Below are 20193 nucleotides of genomic sequence, written 5' to 3' on the forward strand. Positions count from 1 at the left end.
TGTGTACATTTTTTTATAACATGTTCTGGTCGAGTACTCAATTACAGGTTGATTAGCAGGTTGAATATTAAATTGTATGTCCAAACTTTGCCATGCAGAAATATGAAGACCATTAACTTGTACAACACGTAATGTAAAGAATATTAGAAACATTTATTCAGGGAGAAATATCACAGATTACAGCAGGGATAGGCTCCAGCCCCCCGCGACTCCAAAAGGGACAAGTGGTAGAAAATAGATGGATGGATATTACCAAACATCTTTGACAATCAAATTATCATCAATCCACATTTTGTGTTATTTATGCGTAAAACTGTTCTTTAAACATGGAATTGTAGCTCTTCCTCTGTATGCAAGTGCTTCTAAAGCAGGAATACAAATTCTGTATTTATACAAAATACAAAATCTGGCAAGACACCAACACACAGTAGGAATTTTTGTATTTATTATTGTCATTAAATTATGTTTGGTCATTTTTGTGATGAGCTGTTTAAAAAAGCATAAAGTTTAAAATACATTTCATTAAAGCAAATTAAAACTTGAAAATGATCTCTGAAAAATTATGTATATCTGTGATTAATCACGATTCAATTTGAGTTAACTATGACTAAAATTTAATTAATCACGATTAAATATTTTAATCGATCAACAGCCCTAATTATAAGTAAACGTGTAACAGCATTTGGTAAATATTAGTTTTCTGATTTTTCAGTATGAAACATTCAGTTTGGTACGGATGTTTATCGATTTCCCACACGTGGAAAGATGAACAGGAAGCATTTATAATGTCACACGTCTACCCGATAAACAAAAGCAGTTCAGTCCAGCCTTTGCCTAATCGTAGCAAGGCGAATTGTATATGCTAGCTAGCGGCTAATGCACCGATTGCTCCCTTGGAGCTAGCGCGCTGCTCACTACCGGGTAGTGCGCTGATTGATCGTTAGCAGCTAGTGCGCTGATCGCTCGCCCGTAGCACACTGACTACTAGCAGCTCGCGCGTTGATCGCAAGCAGGTAGTGCGCTGATTGCTAGTTGGTAAACAGCGTGCTAACTTCTCGCTAGCTGCTAATTAATACAAAATCAGTGCAGCCCAACCTTTGGCTAGTCATAGCAAGGAGAATTGCATTAATCTGCGATAATCTGCTAGCTGGCAGCTAATGAACTGATCGCTCGCAAGCAGGTAGCGCACTGATCGCTAGCAGCTAGTGCGCTGACAACTGGTGAGCTACAGACTATGTATCTAACATCAGGGGTGTCAAACTCGTATTTTTTGAGGACCACATCGCAATTATGGCTGCCTACAAAAGGCCATTTTAATTATGTGGCAGACTACCATATTTTTCGGATTATAAATCGCTCCGGAGTATAAATCGCACCGGCCGAAAATGCATGATAAAGAAGGAAAAAAACATATATAAGTCGCACGAGAGTATAAGTCGCATTTTTTGGGGAAATTTATATGATAAAATCCAATACCAAGAATAGACATTTGAAAGGCAATTTAAAATCAATAAAGAATAGTGAACAACAGGCTGAATAAGTGTACGTTATATGACGCATAAATAACCAACTGAGAACGTGCCTGGTATGTTAACGTAACATATTATGGTAAGAGTCATTCAAATAACTATAACATATAGAACATGATATACGTTTACCAAACAATCTGTCACTCCTAATCGCTAAATCCGATGAAATATTCTTCCTCGGTGTCGCTTCTAAACAACTCTGCCAACTCCAAAGGTAGACAATGGTACGGAAGTAGTAGCAGGTAGCATCTTTTTTTTCACAATGCACTTCTGCCATGACCCGCCCCCGCCAAATTTTTATTGGTTGACGTGTGTGTGTGAGACGATTGCTGATATACACCTAGTCTCTTGCGTGAATGAGATAAATAATATTATTTGATATTTTACGGTAATGTGTTAATAATTTCACACATAAGTCGCTCCAGAGTATAAGTCGCACCCAAACTATGAAAAAAACTGCGACTTATAATCCGAACAATACGGTACATAAAATGATGTGGTGGACCCCATAAAAGACGTGGCAGACCACATTGAATGTCACATGGTGGTCCATGTTAAATGATGTGGCGGACCACATTAAATGACGGGACTGTCTCCTATGCTCTTATAGCAACACTGTGGGTTTATATTATCAATACATACGGAGACAACTCGAGGCAGAAGGTAGGTCCAGTCTTTTACTGCAGGCATCAAACATCGACTGCTAACTCTTACATGGCAACATCCTGACTCCTAGTGGCGGCTGTCCTAATTGCAATGACAGTACAATCCAATTGAGCGCTGACAACTCGCTCTAATACAGCACAGGGATGGGCCAATTTAAATGACGTAATGAGCCACATTAAATTATATGGCAGACCACATTGAATGACATAGCAGGCCACTCTAAATGATGTGACATACCACATTGAATGACACGGCGGGCAGCTTTAAATGACATGGCAGGCCACTCTAAATGATGAAATGGACCACATTAAATGATGTGGCAGACCACGTTGAATGACACGGCAGGCAGCTTTAAATGACGTGACGGGCCACTCTAAATGATGAAACGGACCACATTAAATGAAGTGGCAGACCACATTGAATGACACGACGGGCAGCTTTAAATGACGTGACGGGCCACTCTAAATGATGAAACGGACCACATTAAATGAAGTGGCAGACCACGTTGAATGACACGGCAGGCAGCTTTAAATGACGTGACGGGCCACACTAAATGATGAAACGGACCACATTAAATGAAGTGGCAGACCACGTTGAATGACACGGCAGGCAGCTTTAAATGACGTGACGGGCCACTCTAAATGATGAAACGGACCACATTAAATGATGTGGCAGACCACGTTGAATGACACGGCAGGCAGCTTTAAATGACGTGACGGGCCACTCTAAATGATGAAACGGACCACATTAAATGAAGTGGCAGACCACATTGAATGACACGACGGGCAGCTTTAAATGACGTGACGGGCCACTCTAAATGATGAAACGGACCACATTAAATGATGTGGCAGACCACGTTGAATGACATAGCAGGCCACACTAAATGATGTGACGGACCACAGTGAATGACACGGCGGGCAGCTTTAAATGACGCGACGGGCGACTCTAAATGATGAAACGGACCACATTAAATGACGTGGCAGACCACATTGGATGACACGGCGGGCAGCTTTAAATGACGCGACGGGCCACTCTAAATGATGAAACGGACCACATTAAATGAAGTGGCAGACCACGTTGAATGACACGGCGGGCAGCTTTAAATGACGTGACGGGTCACTCTAAATGATGAAACGGACCACATTAAATGAATTGGCAGACCACATTGAATGACACGGCAGGCAGCTTTAAATGACGTGACGGGCCACTCTAAATGATGAAACGGACCACATTAAATGAAGTGGCAGACCACGTTGAATGACACGGCAGGCAGCTTTAAATGACGTGACGGGCCACTCTAAATGATGAAACGGACCACATTAAATGAAGTGGCAGACCACATTGAATGACACGGCGGGCAGCTTTAAATGACGCGACGGGCGACTCTAAATGATGAAACGGACCACATTAAATGATGTGGCAGACCACATTGGATGACACGGCGGGCAGCTTTAAATGACGTGACGGGCCACTCTAAATGATGAAACGGACCACATTAAATGAAGTGGCAGACCACATTGAATGACACGACGGGCAGCTTTAAATGACGTGACGGGTCACTCTAAATGATGAAACGGACCACATTAAATGATGTGGCAGACCACGTTGAATGACATAGCAGGCCACACTAAATGATGAAACGGACCACATTAAATGATGTGGCAGACCACGTTGAATGACATAGCAGGCCACGCTAAATGATGTGACGGACCACAGTGAATGACACGGCGGGCAGCTTTAAATGACGCGACGGCCGACTCTAAATGATGAAACGGACCACATTAAATGACGTGGCAGACCACGTTAAATTACGTCACAGACAACCTTAAATAATGTGACGAACCACAATAAATTATGTAGCCGGCCAGATCTGGCTCCCTGTTTGACACATGAGTCTTAAATGCTTAAAAATGAAATACATGTCTACATTTTTTTATTTGTTTGTTTATAATAAGAAATAAAGTCATACCAAAGACTATAAAAATGGGACCCATTACCTCCCTGCTTGGCACTCAGCATCAAGGGTTGAAATTAAGGGTTAAATCACCGAATGACTCCCGGGCGCAGCCACAGCTGCTGCTCACTGCTCCCCTGTGGGGATGGGTCAAATGCAGAGGATAATTTCACCGCACCTAGTGTGTGTGTGAGACAATCATTGGCACTTTAACTTTAACTTTAAAACATGTTTTAGTATATCGGTACTTTTTGAGCTCATTTAACAAAAAAGTGATAATGATGATCATTTTTGCCACAATAACAGCGATATGAAATGTTCATATTCTTACATTCCTAACTTCATTTGGCACAAGGTTTTGGATTAAACTGCCAGTTCTAAATCTACTCCGCTAAAGTTGAAAACTCCACAACTGAAATAAACGAGTGACCAGACAAACGTTTATAAGTTTTCCACTACAACTATAAAAAAGTTTTGTGCTGACTCTCACTTCAACTCAGTGGCTCAAAGTGTAGCAAGAGTAGAAGCAGAAAAAAAAAAGGAGCAGATGTCGTCATTGCAAATCATTTTTCAACACAACCACAGAGGCCTCAACAGCCCACATGCACGCCGTATTTTCTTACAGGGGCCACGGTGCCTCGGAATGGCTTCAGTGATCCAGCTCGCTCACATAAGCAGCGGGTTGCAAGGGTTGGGTTCCAGCGCCTTCTGCTTTTCAGGACTCTCAGCAGGAGTGGGAGGATGTCGTGGAAGAAGAGGGTGCTCCTCCCCCACTTTAGAGTCACATAGTATTCACCCTCTAACCCTCCTCTCTGTCTCTGTACGCTAGACTTCATCGGTATTTGCTTTCAAAAAAGCTTTGCCCCCCTCCCCTTCTTGGGCTACAACTCACACACACGCACACGCACGCACGCACACGCACGCACACACACACACACACATTTTTTATTTATTTCCCTCTGTTTGGTTCATTTTTTTCCCCCCAGAAATATACACAAAAAGAAATAGATCAATAAGGCAGGGCTTGTACGTGAAACTAAGGAAAAACAGCAACCTTGAAGGTTTCATCACATCCACACACGGAGATGAAAGTGACGTGACCACTAAAGGTCTCGCAATGCCACAGAGCCCCCGAACGGGGCTGAATGAGCTGAATAGGCTCATCCATTCTTTTCCTCCTTTCACTGGCGGTAGGCTTTAACTGTTGGAACTCTTCATCGCTCACAATGGCGCAATGCACTAAAACGCTTTCTTTCCTCACTCATGCAAATCACCTCGGCCCTGACTGGTCTTGTCGTCACGTGAAGTGGAAAACACACATTGTCTTCCCTCGAAAATGTGCACATCATGTTCTCCCCGCGAAAAAATTGCGGCCCATTCCACAGAATCTGTGCCGTTTGTCTTTCCAGGTAAACAAATGTTTAAAAATGTATGATTTAGGGCTGTGTGATCTAGCTGAAAACTTTATCACAATTTTTTTTATACTGGTTGACACCGATAATTATTGATATATTTTATGACCAACGGAAAATATGGGCCAGGAGAAACATTTTTTAAATGTTAAAGGGGAATTTTGCCTATCGTTCACAATGACGGATGGATTTTTTAAATGCATTCTAACCTGTAAATAAACTTAAATAAAAGTCAATTTCAGCCATAAAATCTAATAAATAACCATTCAAAAAATGCCAACAATACTCCATTTAGTGATTTCAATATTAACCAAGTATAACTGATATTGTTATTATAAGTGCTAACGCAGACAAACTATTTATAGCAGCAAATACTGATACAGATAACTTGAACCTTCTAAAAAAGGACACTGATAACTTATCTATTACAGGGATAGCCTAGGGCTGGGCAATATATCGATATACTCGATACATCGCGGGTTTGTCTCTGTGCGATATAGAAAATGACTACCGTATTTTCCGCACTATAAGGCGCACCTAAAAACCACAAATTTGCTCAAAAGCTGACAGTGCGCCTTATAACCCGGTGCGCTTTATTACGATTCATTTTCATAAAGTTTCGATCTCGCAACTTCGGTAAACAGCCGCCATCTTTTTTCCCGGTAGAACAGGAAGCGCTTCTTCTTCTACGCAAGCAACCGCCAAGGAAAGCACCCGCCCCCATAGAACAGGAAGCGCTTCTTCTTCTACTGTAAGCAACCACCCGCCCCCGGCAGAAGAAAAAACGCGCGGATATCACCGTACGTTTCATTTCCTGTTTACATCTGTAAAGACCACAAAATGGCTCCTACTAAGCGACAAGGATCCGGTTCATAAAAAGACGCAATCTCTCCATCCGCACACGGATTACTACCGTATTTCACAGCAACTGATATTCCTGTGAACCGCACTGTGGAACGGGAGCACGTACGGTGAATATTCGCACCACAGGGAATGAGAAGTCATCCTTCACTGTGGTTCTAGCTTGCCATGCTAACTTCCACCCATGGTGATATTCAAAAGGAAGACCTTGCCAAAAGAGACCTTTCCAGCCGGCGTCATCATAAAAGCTAACTCGAAGGGATGGATGGATGAAGAAAAGATGAGCGAGTGGTTAAGGGAAGTTTACGCGAAGAGGCCGGGTGGCTTTTTTCACACAGCTCCGAAGGCGAACACACCTTCACTAAGACGGGCAGACAGCGCCGGACGACATACGCCAACATTTGCCAGTGGATCGTAAATGCCTGGGCAGATATTTCGGTCACAACTGTGGTCCGAGCTTTCCGGAAGGCAGGATTCACAGAACTACTGGACAACAACAGCGACACTGACTCCGATGACTTCGACGAGACGGAACCGGCCATTTTGGATCCCACGCTTGCGCAACTTTTCAATTCGGACACCGAAGACGAAGAATTCGAAGGATTTACGAATGAAGAATAACTTCAGAAGGTGAGCGCTATGTTTATTTTGTGTGTTGTGACATTAACGTTCGAGCAACATTATGTTGCTATTGCTCTACACCATTTTGAATTTTACTATGTTTGTGATTGCACATTTGCGTACATTTTGGGACAGAGTTGTTAGAACGCTGGTTTTCAATATATTATTAAAGTTTGACTGAACTATCTGACTGTTTTTTTGACATTCCCTTTAGCGCAGCGTAGGCGCGGCTTATAATCCGGGGCGGCTTATTGGTGGACAAAGTTATGAAATATGTAATTCATTGAAGGTGCGGCTAATAATCCGGTGCGCCTTATAGTGCGGAAAATACGGTATATCGTGATATTCGAGTATATGTTCTCACGCAGTTGCTTTTAGCTGCGGGCATTACACTGCATGTGTTTCTCCCTCTATATTGTCTCTCCTTCTCACAGAGACTTAAAACAAGCTCACCTTCTTACATACGTCACGTGTGCAACGTCACACGCTCCCGCGAAGCAGAGAGGTAGCGACATGGTAACGTTAGCTGTGATGCTAACGGAGTGGTGCGGGCGGTAATACGAGAAAGAGAAGGTGCGAATCTGGTAACAAATGGAGGAATAATTCATTCCGAAGAAAAACAGCACGGGATCCATCGTCCGGCGGTGGTTTGGCTTCAAGCGGGAAGATGTTGAACATTTATGCGGCAAAAGCGTTGCTACTAAAAGTAGCAGCACTGCTAATTTGTAGCATCATTTGAAAAGTCACCCGCTAGAGAATGAAGAGTGCTTCAAACTCCGCATGTCAACATCTCCGTTCGGTGCCACACCTACAAAATGCCGAAGCAACCATTTCCACATCAACACCGTATGACATATACTATTTGATATGCAGCTCATTTTTATGTGACACTTATTGAAATATCTTGTGTGACATCATGCGCAAAAGTGCACTTTATTTGTTTTTAACTATTATAGTGGCGTTCTGTACAAAAACTACACTTTAATTTAGTGTTGTTTTCATATGTAATCTTAGTGACATCATGCACAAAAGTGCACTAATAAGTTGTTTTAAAATGTCTCTGACAATCTTGCACTTTCTGTTCTGGAAATGACATGAATGTTTGTGCCACTGCTTAATAACTGTTTAATAAATACACTTTTGCTAAATTGACTTAGTTGTGATTTCCCTCTCTGCATGGAAGTTTAAAATGAGCATATATTAATGAAGTATGAACAAGAATATTTGAATGTACAGTAGACACATAGAATCATCATACTGCTGTGATTATATGCATCAAGTGTTCATTCAAGGCTAAGGCAAAATATCGCGATATATATCATGTATCGTGACATGGCCTAAAAATATCGAGATATTAATAAAAGGCAATATCGCCCAGCCCTAGGATAGCCGATATGGACTTTAAATATATCTTGCGATAAATATTGGGGACGGTGTGGCTCGGTTGGTAGAGTGGCCATGCCAGCAACCTGAGAGTTCCTGGTTCAAACCCCGGCTTATTGCGTCACATATTGGCTTAAATAATTTTGTTTTGCCCTCAAAGTCCTACTGTGTCCAGGAACCTACTTCCTGAATTTGTAAACAATAATAAAAATGACAAAAAAACTTTTAATAAAAAATATTGAGATAATCACTGTAGCATTGACCAGATACTGACACTATACTTAGTATTATTACAGTTGATGTTTATTTTTATCTACCCTAGCTTAGCGGTTAGAATGACTTACCGTATTTTCCGCACTATAAGGCGCACCGGATTATTAGCCGCACCTTCAATGAATGGTATATTTCATAACTTTGTCCACCAATAAGCCGCCCCGGACTATAAGCCGCGCCTACGCTGCGCTAAAGGGAATGTCAAAAAAACAGTCAGATAGGTCAGTCAAACTTTAATAATATATTAAAAACCAGCGTTCTAACAACTCTGTTCACTCCCAAAATGTACGCAAATGTGCAATCACAAACATAGTAAAATTCAAAATAGTGCAGAGCAATAGCAACATAATGTTGCTCGAACGTTAATGTCACAACACACAAAATAAACATAGCGCTCACTTTCTGAAGTTATTCTTCATTCGTAAATCCTTCGTCTTCGGTGTCCGAAGTGAAAAGTTGGGCAAATTTACGATCCACTGGCAGATGTTGGCGTCGTCTGGCGCTGCCTCCTCGTCTTAGTGAAGGTGTGTTCGCCTTCTGTCATCCATTGTTCCCACGCAGTTAGCAGTCTAGCTTCGAATGCCCTGTTGACACCAATATCTAGCGGCTGGAGGTCTTTTGTCAATCCACCCGGAATGACGGCGAGTATTGAATTAAGCGCGTAAGCGTGTCTCTCAATGTGCTGTTATGAGCTAGCAAATATAACAACTACACTACCCAGCATGCAACGATAGTTACGAGCATGCGCAGTAGCCCTGAGAAGCGTTGTATGCTGGCAGTTAGCACGCTGTGAGTAAACGTTGAGAACTCAGTTAACACGCCTCGTCTGCATTATTTATAATTAGACAGACAACACACTTAATAGGAGCCATTTTGGGGTCTTTACATAAACACACAAATGGAAATGAAACGTCACATATCCCAGCATGCACCGCGCGCTTCTTCGTCGTCCACTGTTCCCACGCAGTTAGCAGTCTAGCTTCGAATGCCCTGTTGACACCAATATCTAGCGGCTGGAGGTCTTTTGTCAATCCACCCGGAATGACGGCGAGTATTGAATTAAGCGCGTAAGCGTGTCTCTCAATGTGCTGTTATGAGCTAGCAAATATAACAACTACACTACCCAGCATGCAACGATAGTTACGAGCATGCGCGGTAGCCCTGAGAAGCGTTGTATGCTGGCAGTTAGCACGCTGTGAGTAAACGTTGAGAACTCAGTTAACACGCCTCGTCTGCATTATTTATAATTAGACAGACAACACACTTAATAGGAGCCATTTTGGGGTCTTTACATAAACACACAAATGGAAATGAAACGTCACATATCCCAGCATGCACCGCGCGCTTCTTCTACGGGGAAAAAAGATGGCGGCTGTTTACCGTAGTTGCGAGACCTAAACTTTATGAAAATGAATCTTAATATTTATCCATATATAAAGCGCACCGGGTTATAAGGCGCACTGTCAGCTTTTGAGAAAATTTGTGGTTTTTAGGTGCGCCTTATAGTGCGGAAAATACGGTAAGTGTCCTCCTGCGGTGTTTAGCTATTCCTCGTCTTCCAGTGATACTTGTAAGAAACTTACTTTATTTGCCGCGATGGAGGATTGCTGACTTAGAAGTGTCTTTTTACTGTGGAGGGACGTTAGCTGCTAGCTCACTAGCAAGGACGCTACATTGTGTTCAAAACACGATTGTTCGCTTGTCGCTGTCAAATTTGCAGGACACAGCTAGAATGCTTCATCAGCAGGTATAATAGCAATACAACAAAAGTATTAAAAGCTCTATCGTCGGCCAAATTCATATAATTTATATCCTATATCGTGCAACCCTAATCTATAATCTTTACATTTTGGATTTTAACTGTAGTTTGAGTACAACTTTCTTTGTGGCTGGCTTTGGGGCATTTTCTTTATCAGCAGGCGGCCAAAACACAGTCGTCGCAATGCTGTCGCTTCAGGTGGCTGAGAATGTTTGATGAGTTGAACTCAACGTTTTTTTCCCTACTCGTAGAATGTTTGCAGAACATTTGGTGCAAATACTGTAGCACGCGAAATGTTTTCCTATGAAACAGTGAAGAAGTCCCCCACATTCGACGCCATGTTTGTTTACAATGAACTCAGTGGAAGTTTATAACCTCCAACAAGATAGGAAAAAGAGGAGCACTTGATTTGTGCATCCCAACCCCCCTACAGCACAGGACGGGTAAACTAGCTTCGTTGGATTGTTTTGGGTTTTTTATCGGTTATCAGAGCGACTGTATTTCCTATATAAAACGTTCCTCATACGGGCCCGATAATTATCTGTCGGATATTTATAGAGCACCACGAAATATAATAATCTACATCCTTCAGATGCTTATATTGTTTTTGCATATTTGAAATAAAATGTAGGACTGTTCCTGGCGTTTTACTCAGTCCTGTTACCCTAACACATGACTCCTTCTGAAAAATGTGGAATATTCCACAAGTCACATGGTCCACAGTAAGTTGCATCATTCACATATTTTGCAGGTCATTGGAAGAACAAAAGTATGTTCACTAGAGATGTCCGATAATGGCTTTTTTGCCGATATCTGATATTCTGGTAATGTCCAACTCTTAATTAATGATTCCGATATCAACCGATACCGATATATACAGTCGTGGAATTAACACATTATTATACCTAATTGTGTTGTGATGCCCTGCTGGATGCATTAAACAATGTGGGGTTGAGGTGGGGGTGGAGGAGGGGCGCGGGGGGGTGTATATTTTAGCGTCCCGGAAGAGTTAGTGCTGCAAGGGGTTCTGGGTATTTGTTCGGTTGTGTTTATGTTGTGTTACGGTACAGATGTTCTCCCGAAATGTGTTTGTCATTCTTATTTGGTGTGGGTTCACAGTGTGGGGCATATTTGTAACAGTGTTAAAGTAGTTTATACGTTCACCCTCAGTGTGACCTGTATGGCTGTTGACCAAGTATGAATTGCATTCACTTGTGTGTGTTAAAAGCCGTAGATATTATGTGATTGGGCCGGCACGCAAAGGCAGTGCCTTCAAGGCAAGCCCCCAATATTGTTGTCTGGGTGGAAATCGGGAGAAATTCGGGAGAATGGTTGCCCCGGGAGATTTTCGGAAGGGGCACTGAAATTCGGGAGTCTCCGGGAAAATCGGGAGGGTTGGCAAGTATGATTGGGAGACGCAACTGCTCTGTACTTCTCCCTACGTTCGTGTACCACCCCGTACAGCGGCGTTTTAAAAAGTCATAAATTTTACTTTTTGAAACCGATACCGATAATTTCCGATATTACATTTTAAAGCATTTATTGGCCGATGATATCGGCATTCCGATATTATCGGACATCTCTAATGTTCACTCATTTATTTGTATGTATTTCCCATCATATTTCCACTATGACTGGAGGTTAAAATTGCAGCAGAGTCCTGTTACCTTCAGTGTTGATTTATTATATATGTTCATTTTTAAAATGCTATTTTTGTGTTGAATCATTGTAATGTGTTTAGTGCCAACCTAAATGCGATGTTGCTATATTGCATGTAATAAATAATTCTATGCTAAAAAGTCACTCTTGTTACTTTCAGTCCTTTTACTCAAATAAGTCATTTTCTACTTATTAACCTTATACAAAAAGGAAATAAAGTTGTCTCAGATGGACGAATACACAGTTGGAGTACAGTGGTAAAATGTATATATATATATCATAGCTCAGTTGGTAAAGCGGCCGTGGCAACTTGAGAGTTCCAGGTTCGATGCCCTCTTTTACCATCCTAGTCACTGCCGTTGTGTCCTTAGGCAAGATACTTGACCACCTGGTCCCAGTGCCACCCACAGTGGTTTACATGTAGCTTAAAGATGTAGATAATGGGTTTCACTATGTAAAGAGCTTTGAGTCGCTACAGAAAATATAAATGTATAAATATATATATAATTCACTTCACTCACATTTGGAGAAAAAAAACAAAGCTGCTCGTCTCAGACTTGAGGAAAAAAAACATTATTGCAAGATTTTTAAAAGAACTTCCGTCTCGTTGTCCTTTAAGATTATTCAAGATTAGCTTGTGTCTTTACGAGGATTGTATTTTCAACTTCTTTTTCTAATTTTGTCCCTTGGGACTGCTCTTTTTTGTGTTGAAAATTAATCCCCAAAAACACAAACAAAGTAGAAATAAATATTTTTTTTGCTTTTTGTGAAAATCCTTATGAACCCTAGAATATTTATTTTCAAGCCTGCTGTTGAACCGGAAAAAAAAGTGAAACCCAGAAGCCCGTGGATGAGTTGAACCGGAAGAACATTACTTAAAAAAGCTCAACCAAGCCGATTTTAGGAAAACTGAATGACAATTCAAAGCACAAACACTTAAATGGGAATTAAATAAAAAATAAATAAAAGTAATTAAGTCAGAGCAGCATATATCATGAACAATGTAATTAAACAAAACACATTTAGCCCTTTCTGTACAACAATACAAGTTTCATTCATCTCCCAGTCTGCATCTTAAACTCACTGAACAAACATCTTGATTTACTTAGATCCACTAGTACAGTGATTCTTACCAAGTACCACTGCAGAAAACACAATGCCCTCTCCAAGTACTACCACAATGACCAACATTAAAATATAGCAGTGGTAGGCCTAAGTATTCATTAAAAACAAGGCAAATGTTTTATTTAACAAGTATATTTAATATTTTTGGCCACTGTAACATTACACACAATTCGAACAGTATCACCGTGTTTGAATATAGGAAATATAAAACACTGCACTAAAATAATTAATCAAATAAAATGTATTATATTTAATTAAGTGATTATTTGCCGTACCACAGTTTGAGAATCACTGCACCAGTAAAAAGTAAAAAACCTTTTCACATTCTCATTATGGGGTATTGTCAGTAGAATTTTGAGGACAAAAAAAATTAATTTTGAGGACAAAAAATAAGTTATTCCATTTTGGAATAAGGCTGTAACATAACAAAATGTGGAAAAAGTGAAGCACTGTGAATACTTTCCGGATGCACTGTATATATATATATACCGGTATATATATATATATATATATATATTTATATATATATATGTGTATGTACAGTATTTATACATACCCACTGGTGCCAGCTGTGAAAAGGTTTGGAAGTGAACCTGCGTGACGTCACATAAACAATAAACAAACAGCAGAAGGTAAACATATTTTAACACTTAAATAAAAAAATATTTAATGTTTCATTTGCCAAAACATAAAATAAATCCAGACAAAGGCGTTCCTCTTTCCTCTTTTAAGCACCAATTCCTCTTCTGGTTTTGTTGGTTTGGCTTCCATTGTGTTTTCAATCTGTGCCATTTATTCGTTAAAAAAACGTGTTAAAAAGATTATAATGTGTGTATAAGTACTTATGACTAGGGATTATGTTCGTTAAGAAATTGTCGATGTCGATGCCATTATCGAATCCTCTTATCGAACCGATTCCTTATCAAATCCAGATAGGTTGTTGTGTGTGCACCTTGTGTGTGCACTGAGTTCCAAAAGCCGTAGAAGTTATGTGACGGGGCCGACACGCTGTTTATATGGAGGAAAGGCGGACGTGACTGAGGACAGCATGCGGACGTTAAAGGGTGAAGGTTTCAGGTGAGAGAGGACACTAAAGGCACACCCCCAGTGAGCATATCGTGCTGCTATGTGCGTTGTAAATTAAAAAAAATTGCTGACAAACACATCACCAACATGGACGAGGTGCCGCTCACTTTCGACATCCTGGTGAAGCACACTGTTGAGAAGAATGGGACCAGCACGGTAGCAAATCCATACGCACAACGGGGCAAGAGAAGTCGGCTTTTACTGTTGTGCTAGCTTGCTATGCTAATGGACAGAAACTGCCACCTATGGTGATTTTCAAAGGGAAGACGCTGCCGAAAGAAAAGTTTCCACCTGGAGTCATCATTAAGGCATGACGAAGGAACTCCAACCGCTGGACATGGGTGTAAACAGGACGTTAGAAGTGAAGTCGTGAGCGTCATGGGAGCGATGGATGACAGATGAACACAGCTTCACGAAAACTGGGAGGCAGCGTCGGGCGAGTTACGCCGCAATCTGTGAATGCACCGTGGATGCTTGAGCTAACGTTTCTGCTTGCACTGTTGTTCGAGCTTTCGCAAAAGCCTCCATCTTTTCCGAGGAGCCCAACGGCAACGAGACTGACTTTGAAAATGAGGAGAGGGAATCTGGCGTGTTTGATGGAGAACTTGCACAGCTGTTCATTTCGGACACAGAAGATGAGGACTTTGATGGATTTGTGGATGAGGATTGATCAAAAAATAATGTGAGTACATTGATAAATACTTCAATAAAGTACAACCAAACTCAGCTTTGCTCCTGCTGCCTTTTTAAAACAGCGTCTTTTGATTGATTGAGACTTTTATTAGTAAATTGCACAGTACAGTACATATTCCGTACAATTGATGGGAACACCCGAATGAGTTTTTCAACTTGTTTAAGTCGGGGTCCATGTTAATCAATTCATGGTATATATATATATATATACCGTATTTTCCGCACTATAAGGCGCACCTAAAAACCACAATTTTTCTCAAAAGCTGACAGTGCGCCTTATAACCCGGTGCGCTTTATTACGATTCATTTTCATAAAGTTTCGATCTCGCAACTTCGGTAAACAGCCGCCATCTTTTTTCCCGGTAGAACAGGAAGCGCTTCTTCTTCTACGCAAGCACCCGCCCCCATAGAACAGGAAGCGCTTCTTCTTCTACTGTAAGCAACCACCCGCCCCCGGAAGAAGAAGAAAAAACGCGCGGATATCACCGTACGTTTCATTTCCTGTTTACATCTGTAAAGACCACAAAATGGCTCCTACTAAGCGACAAGGATCCGGTTCATAAAAAGACGCAATCTCTCCATCCGCACACGGATTACTACCGTATTTCACAGCAACTGATATTCCTGTGAACCGCACTGTGGAACGGGAGCACGTACGGTGAATATTCGCACCACAGGGAATGAGAAGTCATCCTTCACTGTGGTTCTAGCTTGCCATGCTAACTTCCACCCATGGTGATATTCAAAAGGAAGACCTTGCCAAAAGAGACCTTTCCAGCCGGCGTCATCATAAAAGCTAACTCGAAGGGATGGATGGATGAAGAAAAGATGAGCGAGTGGTTAAGGGAAGTTTACGCGAAGAGGCCGGGTGGCTTTTTTCACACAGCTCCGAAGGCGAACACACCTTCACTAAGACGGGCAGACAGCGCCGGACGACATACGCCAACATTTGCCAGTGGATCGTAAATGCCTGGGCAGATATTTCGGTCACAACTGTGGTCCGAGCTTTCCGGAAGGCAGGATTCACAGAACTACTGGACAACAACAGCGACACTGACTCCGATGACTTCGACGAGACGGAACCGGCCATTTTGGATCTCACGCTTGCGCAACTTTTCAATTCGGACACCGAAGACGAAGAATTCGAAGGATTTACGAATGAAGAATAACTTCAGAAGGTGAGCGCTATGTTTATTTTGTGTGTTGTGACATTAACGTTCGAGCAACATTATGTTGCTATTGCTCTACACCATTTTGAATTTTACTATGTTTGTGATTGCACATTTGCGTACATTTTGGGACAGAGTTGTTAGAACGCTGGTTTTCAATATATTATTAAAGTTTGACTGAACTATCTGACTGTTTTTTTGACATTCCCTTTAGCGCAGCGTAGGCGCGGCTTATAATCCGGGGCGGCTTATTGGTGGACAAAGTTATGAAATATGTAATTCATTGAAGGTGCGGCTAATAATCCGGTGCGCCTTATAGTGCGGAAAATACGGTATATATACTATCAGCATAATACAAGTTAATCATCAGAGTATATACATTGAATTATTTACATTATTTACAATCCGGGGGATGGGATGTGGAGGGGGTTGGGGTGGGGGGGTTAGATTTGGTTGATATCAGCATTTCAGTCATCAACAATTATATAATCTGATAAATGGACATCGAAACAGTGTAGGTCCATGCATGCTAGCGTATGTTTTAAGCTAGCATATGTTTTTAGCTAGCGTATGTTTAACCATGCCTGCGCCCAAAAATACGCTGCGCCTTATGTATGCGTTAAATACAGAAATAGCACCCGTAACTGACACGGCGCTTTTTAATACGATGCGCCCTATGGTCGCGAAAATACGGTATAGTGGCTTCGATAACGGGAACCGGTTCTCAAAAAGGGATTCGAATCCATGGAATCGGTTCTTTTCTTATCGAAGCATCGGGAGAACCGGTTTTCAAACATCATCCGTAATTTATGACCACATTCAACTAGGGATGTAACCCTTAACGGTTTAATGAAAAGCCGCGGTAAACGATTAGTGATTGATAAACACACTTCCTTAAATTCACGACCAGTGGTACTGATTATTTGGAAAAGCAAGCTAGCGCTTACATGGCTAACTAGCGGAAATGCTACATGATCACAATCTAAACTTTTATAAACACATTGCTGTCTGAGCGGAACAATATTCCATGTATCTTCTGCCAAGGAAGAAACATATATTGTGTGTCTATTTGTTTTAATAGAACATGGTTAAAATGTGTTTGAATATTTAATATGTGTTTTTGAGCACATTCAACAATACGGTGATAGTTTATGATATTCAATTTTCATGTGGTTACATCCCAATGTGCATTATTTATATGGTCTTTTGCTAGCTATAAAGAGCAGTATTGAAGAGTTTTAAGATCATTAGCAGCATTGCTGAGCTAATAATAAAAGCCAACAGCAGCAAATGTCGTCACTAAAAGGCCCCACAAAGGCGTTGAGTGTTTGTTGACCGCTCAGACCGAAGAGCAAACAGTAAACTTCCAATCTTTTAACAATAAGTACACAGCTCTGTGAGGCGCTACGTGTTCTTGCTGCTACTGCACGCTTTCGTCCGCTGTTTATTTCTTGGCTTTAAAGCATTAAGAGATTAGGGCCTCTGATTCTATCAGTATATTTAACCGTTTTTCATGCAAACAAATCTGCACTTGTTATACATTGATTTGCATTCAATTAGCAAATCATGCCAAAGTATGCCGCATGTTCCTAGAATAAAATGAAACTTATTAGACAAAAACAACTAATAAAAACGGCAACAATGGTTGAAATCCACCAAGGCTGCCAACAACCTGAGCATCTTGCAGTAAAGGATCTTTGATGATCTTAATGCAAACCAAAAATACTAACAATCTACACAATACAAACAAAGTAGCATCCTATTTATAATGTATTCATCTGCAAAAAACAATAATAATATTAAAATAAAATTTAATAAAAAAAGGAACGTGATCAACATATGTACCAGATATCCTGCTTATCACACACTGGTGCCAGTTATTTGCCACCATCTGATGGGGCGCTACCGAGCGGGGTTTGGATCAAATATTATTGTCATTTTGCGAAATAGTAATAACATTAATAATAATTATAATTGGTATTGTTAATATGGTAATGTTTATATTCATTTAATTAATGAAATAATCATACTAATAATAGTAATACGATTTATAATGGATATGTTAATAATAATTCACTTAATAATACAACAATAATAATAAGACTAATGTTTATAATATAAATAAAAATAATAGTAACGATAATTAAAATAGTAATGTTTGTAATAATTCCACTGATGTAATATAATAATAATTTAATTGATAAAATAATAATAGTAAATAATTAAAATGGAAAAAAATAGTTTTTTTTATTTTACTTGTATTTACTATTTTTGCCATATCATATTTTTTTAAGATTACAAATTTTAAGAATATTTTTCTCAGTGTAAAAAGTTTGGACAACATATATATATTTTTTTTTTTTTACAGTTTACAGGACATTGAAGTACTATTAGTAGTACAATAAGTATACTTCACTATAACAATAAGTACCCTGTGGAAGTACTAGGGAGTATTACTGCAGTTCTCTGATCACATATCTTCCCATATGGATCAAGTTGCAAGTTGAAACATTGTTTGGATTCCGATGTCAGATAAGTAGAAAGTGCAAATGAGATCTTTTTGCTGACACGCAAGGTAAAGCCAAAAAAGCAGAAAGGAGAAAATAAGCTGATACAAATTGGTGGAAAAGAGAAAGTTTGTGCTCCAAAAGGTGCTGCTGTCAGCATCACTTCAAACTTCTGCTTCTTACCTTTTCGAAAATCAAGATGTCCCACTTCGCTTTTCTCGCTTAACTTTGGTCCGCACGGTTCCTTCAGGAGTGGCTCGGTACCGGAATCAAACCAGCGTCTGATCACCGCCGGACGCCAATACCTCCATGTACGAAGTTAAGGGAACGTTTAAACGACGGAGTTTGCTGCAATCCTTAAAGCAGAGCAGAAAATGTGGCGTCCAGATCTTCTTTCGCGTCCATCTCCTCCAAAAACTAAAACGCCGCGCTCTTTGCTCGCTCACTTGGCGCGTTTTTCTGCCGCCAATCGTGAAAGATCAATGAAAAGTATGAAGGGAAAAGTTACTTTAAAAAGACTTCTTGTGTTCTTGTGCAGACACGCAGCCGTGCTGCGATCATCAGGACTACTGATCTGTTTTCAATCCGACCCCCTTCCCTCCTCCTCCTCGTCCTCCTCTTCTTCCTCGGTGAGTTTGGGCCATTTGCTGGGCGGACTAACTCACTCAAACTAAATTATCTCACCAACTCACTGGAATTACCAAAAATTGTTTAAATTCTGGTCAAAAGTTTCTCTGGTGACTTAAATTCTGCAGCTTTATTTTTGTGATGCTCACAAAAACTGTATGTTATTTCAGTATTTACTCATCAATCATAAAACAAGTAAGTTTTAACACTAAACAAAACACAAACGCTTTTTTTTGTTGTAGTTAGTAATGCTCTCTAGGTAACAAATTGAATAACCCCATCTAAAAACAAAACAAAGTAACTTCAAGTAACTAGTGTAACTCCCCTTACTGACTCAAAGTAACTAACGGATGCCAAGTTAACTAACAAATTCACCAACTCAATTAGAAAAAACATTCGAACTAGCTAAACAAACCATTTCTAACTAAACTACAACTAACTCAACCAACCAACTCACTCTATCTAACTAAAGTAACTAACTCTGCCTAACTAAATCAAACTCTGCCTAACTAAATCAAATATAACACTATATTCACACAAAGTAACCAAACACAACTCATTAACCCACTTTAACTAAATTCAATAACTCACTAATGGACTCAAAGTAACTAACTAACCTAAACTAAGTAGTCTAACACATTTAGTAAATCACTAAAACTACCTACAAGTAACCAAACTAACCAACTCACTCCATCTAACTAATTTAATTAACTCTGTCTAACTATATCAAATATCTCACTATAGTCACACAAAGTAAAGAAAACAAAACTCACTAACCCACTTAAACTAAATTAAATAACTCACTAACAGACTCAATGTAACTGACTAACCTAAACTAACTAATCTAACAAATGTACTAACTCGCTAAA

General features: G+C 40.3%; 1 protein-coding gene across 1 annotated transcript in view; it reads right to left on the reverse strand.

Moving 5' to 3' along the window:
* Positions 1-19118, reverse strand: part of gli2a (GLI family zinc finger 2a) — a 193727-nt gene extending 174609 nt beyond the window's left edge. The window contains exon 1 of the mRNA XM_061926331.1: positions 18881-19118. The gene's annotated coding sequence lies outside the window, so the exon portion shown is untranslated. The remainder of the gene's footprint in view (positions 1-18880) is intronic.
* Positions 19119-20193: the final 1075 nt, after the last annotated feature.

Source organism: Nerophis lumbriciformis, linkage group LG31 (genome assembly GCF_033978685.3).
Source record: "Nerophis lumbriciformis linkage group LG31, RoL_Nlum_v2.1, whole genome shotgun sequence".
NCBI lineage: Eukaryota > Metazoa > Chordata > Actinopteri > Syngnathiformes > Syngnathidae > Nerophis > Nerophis lumbriciformis.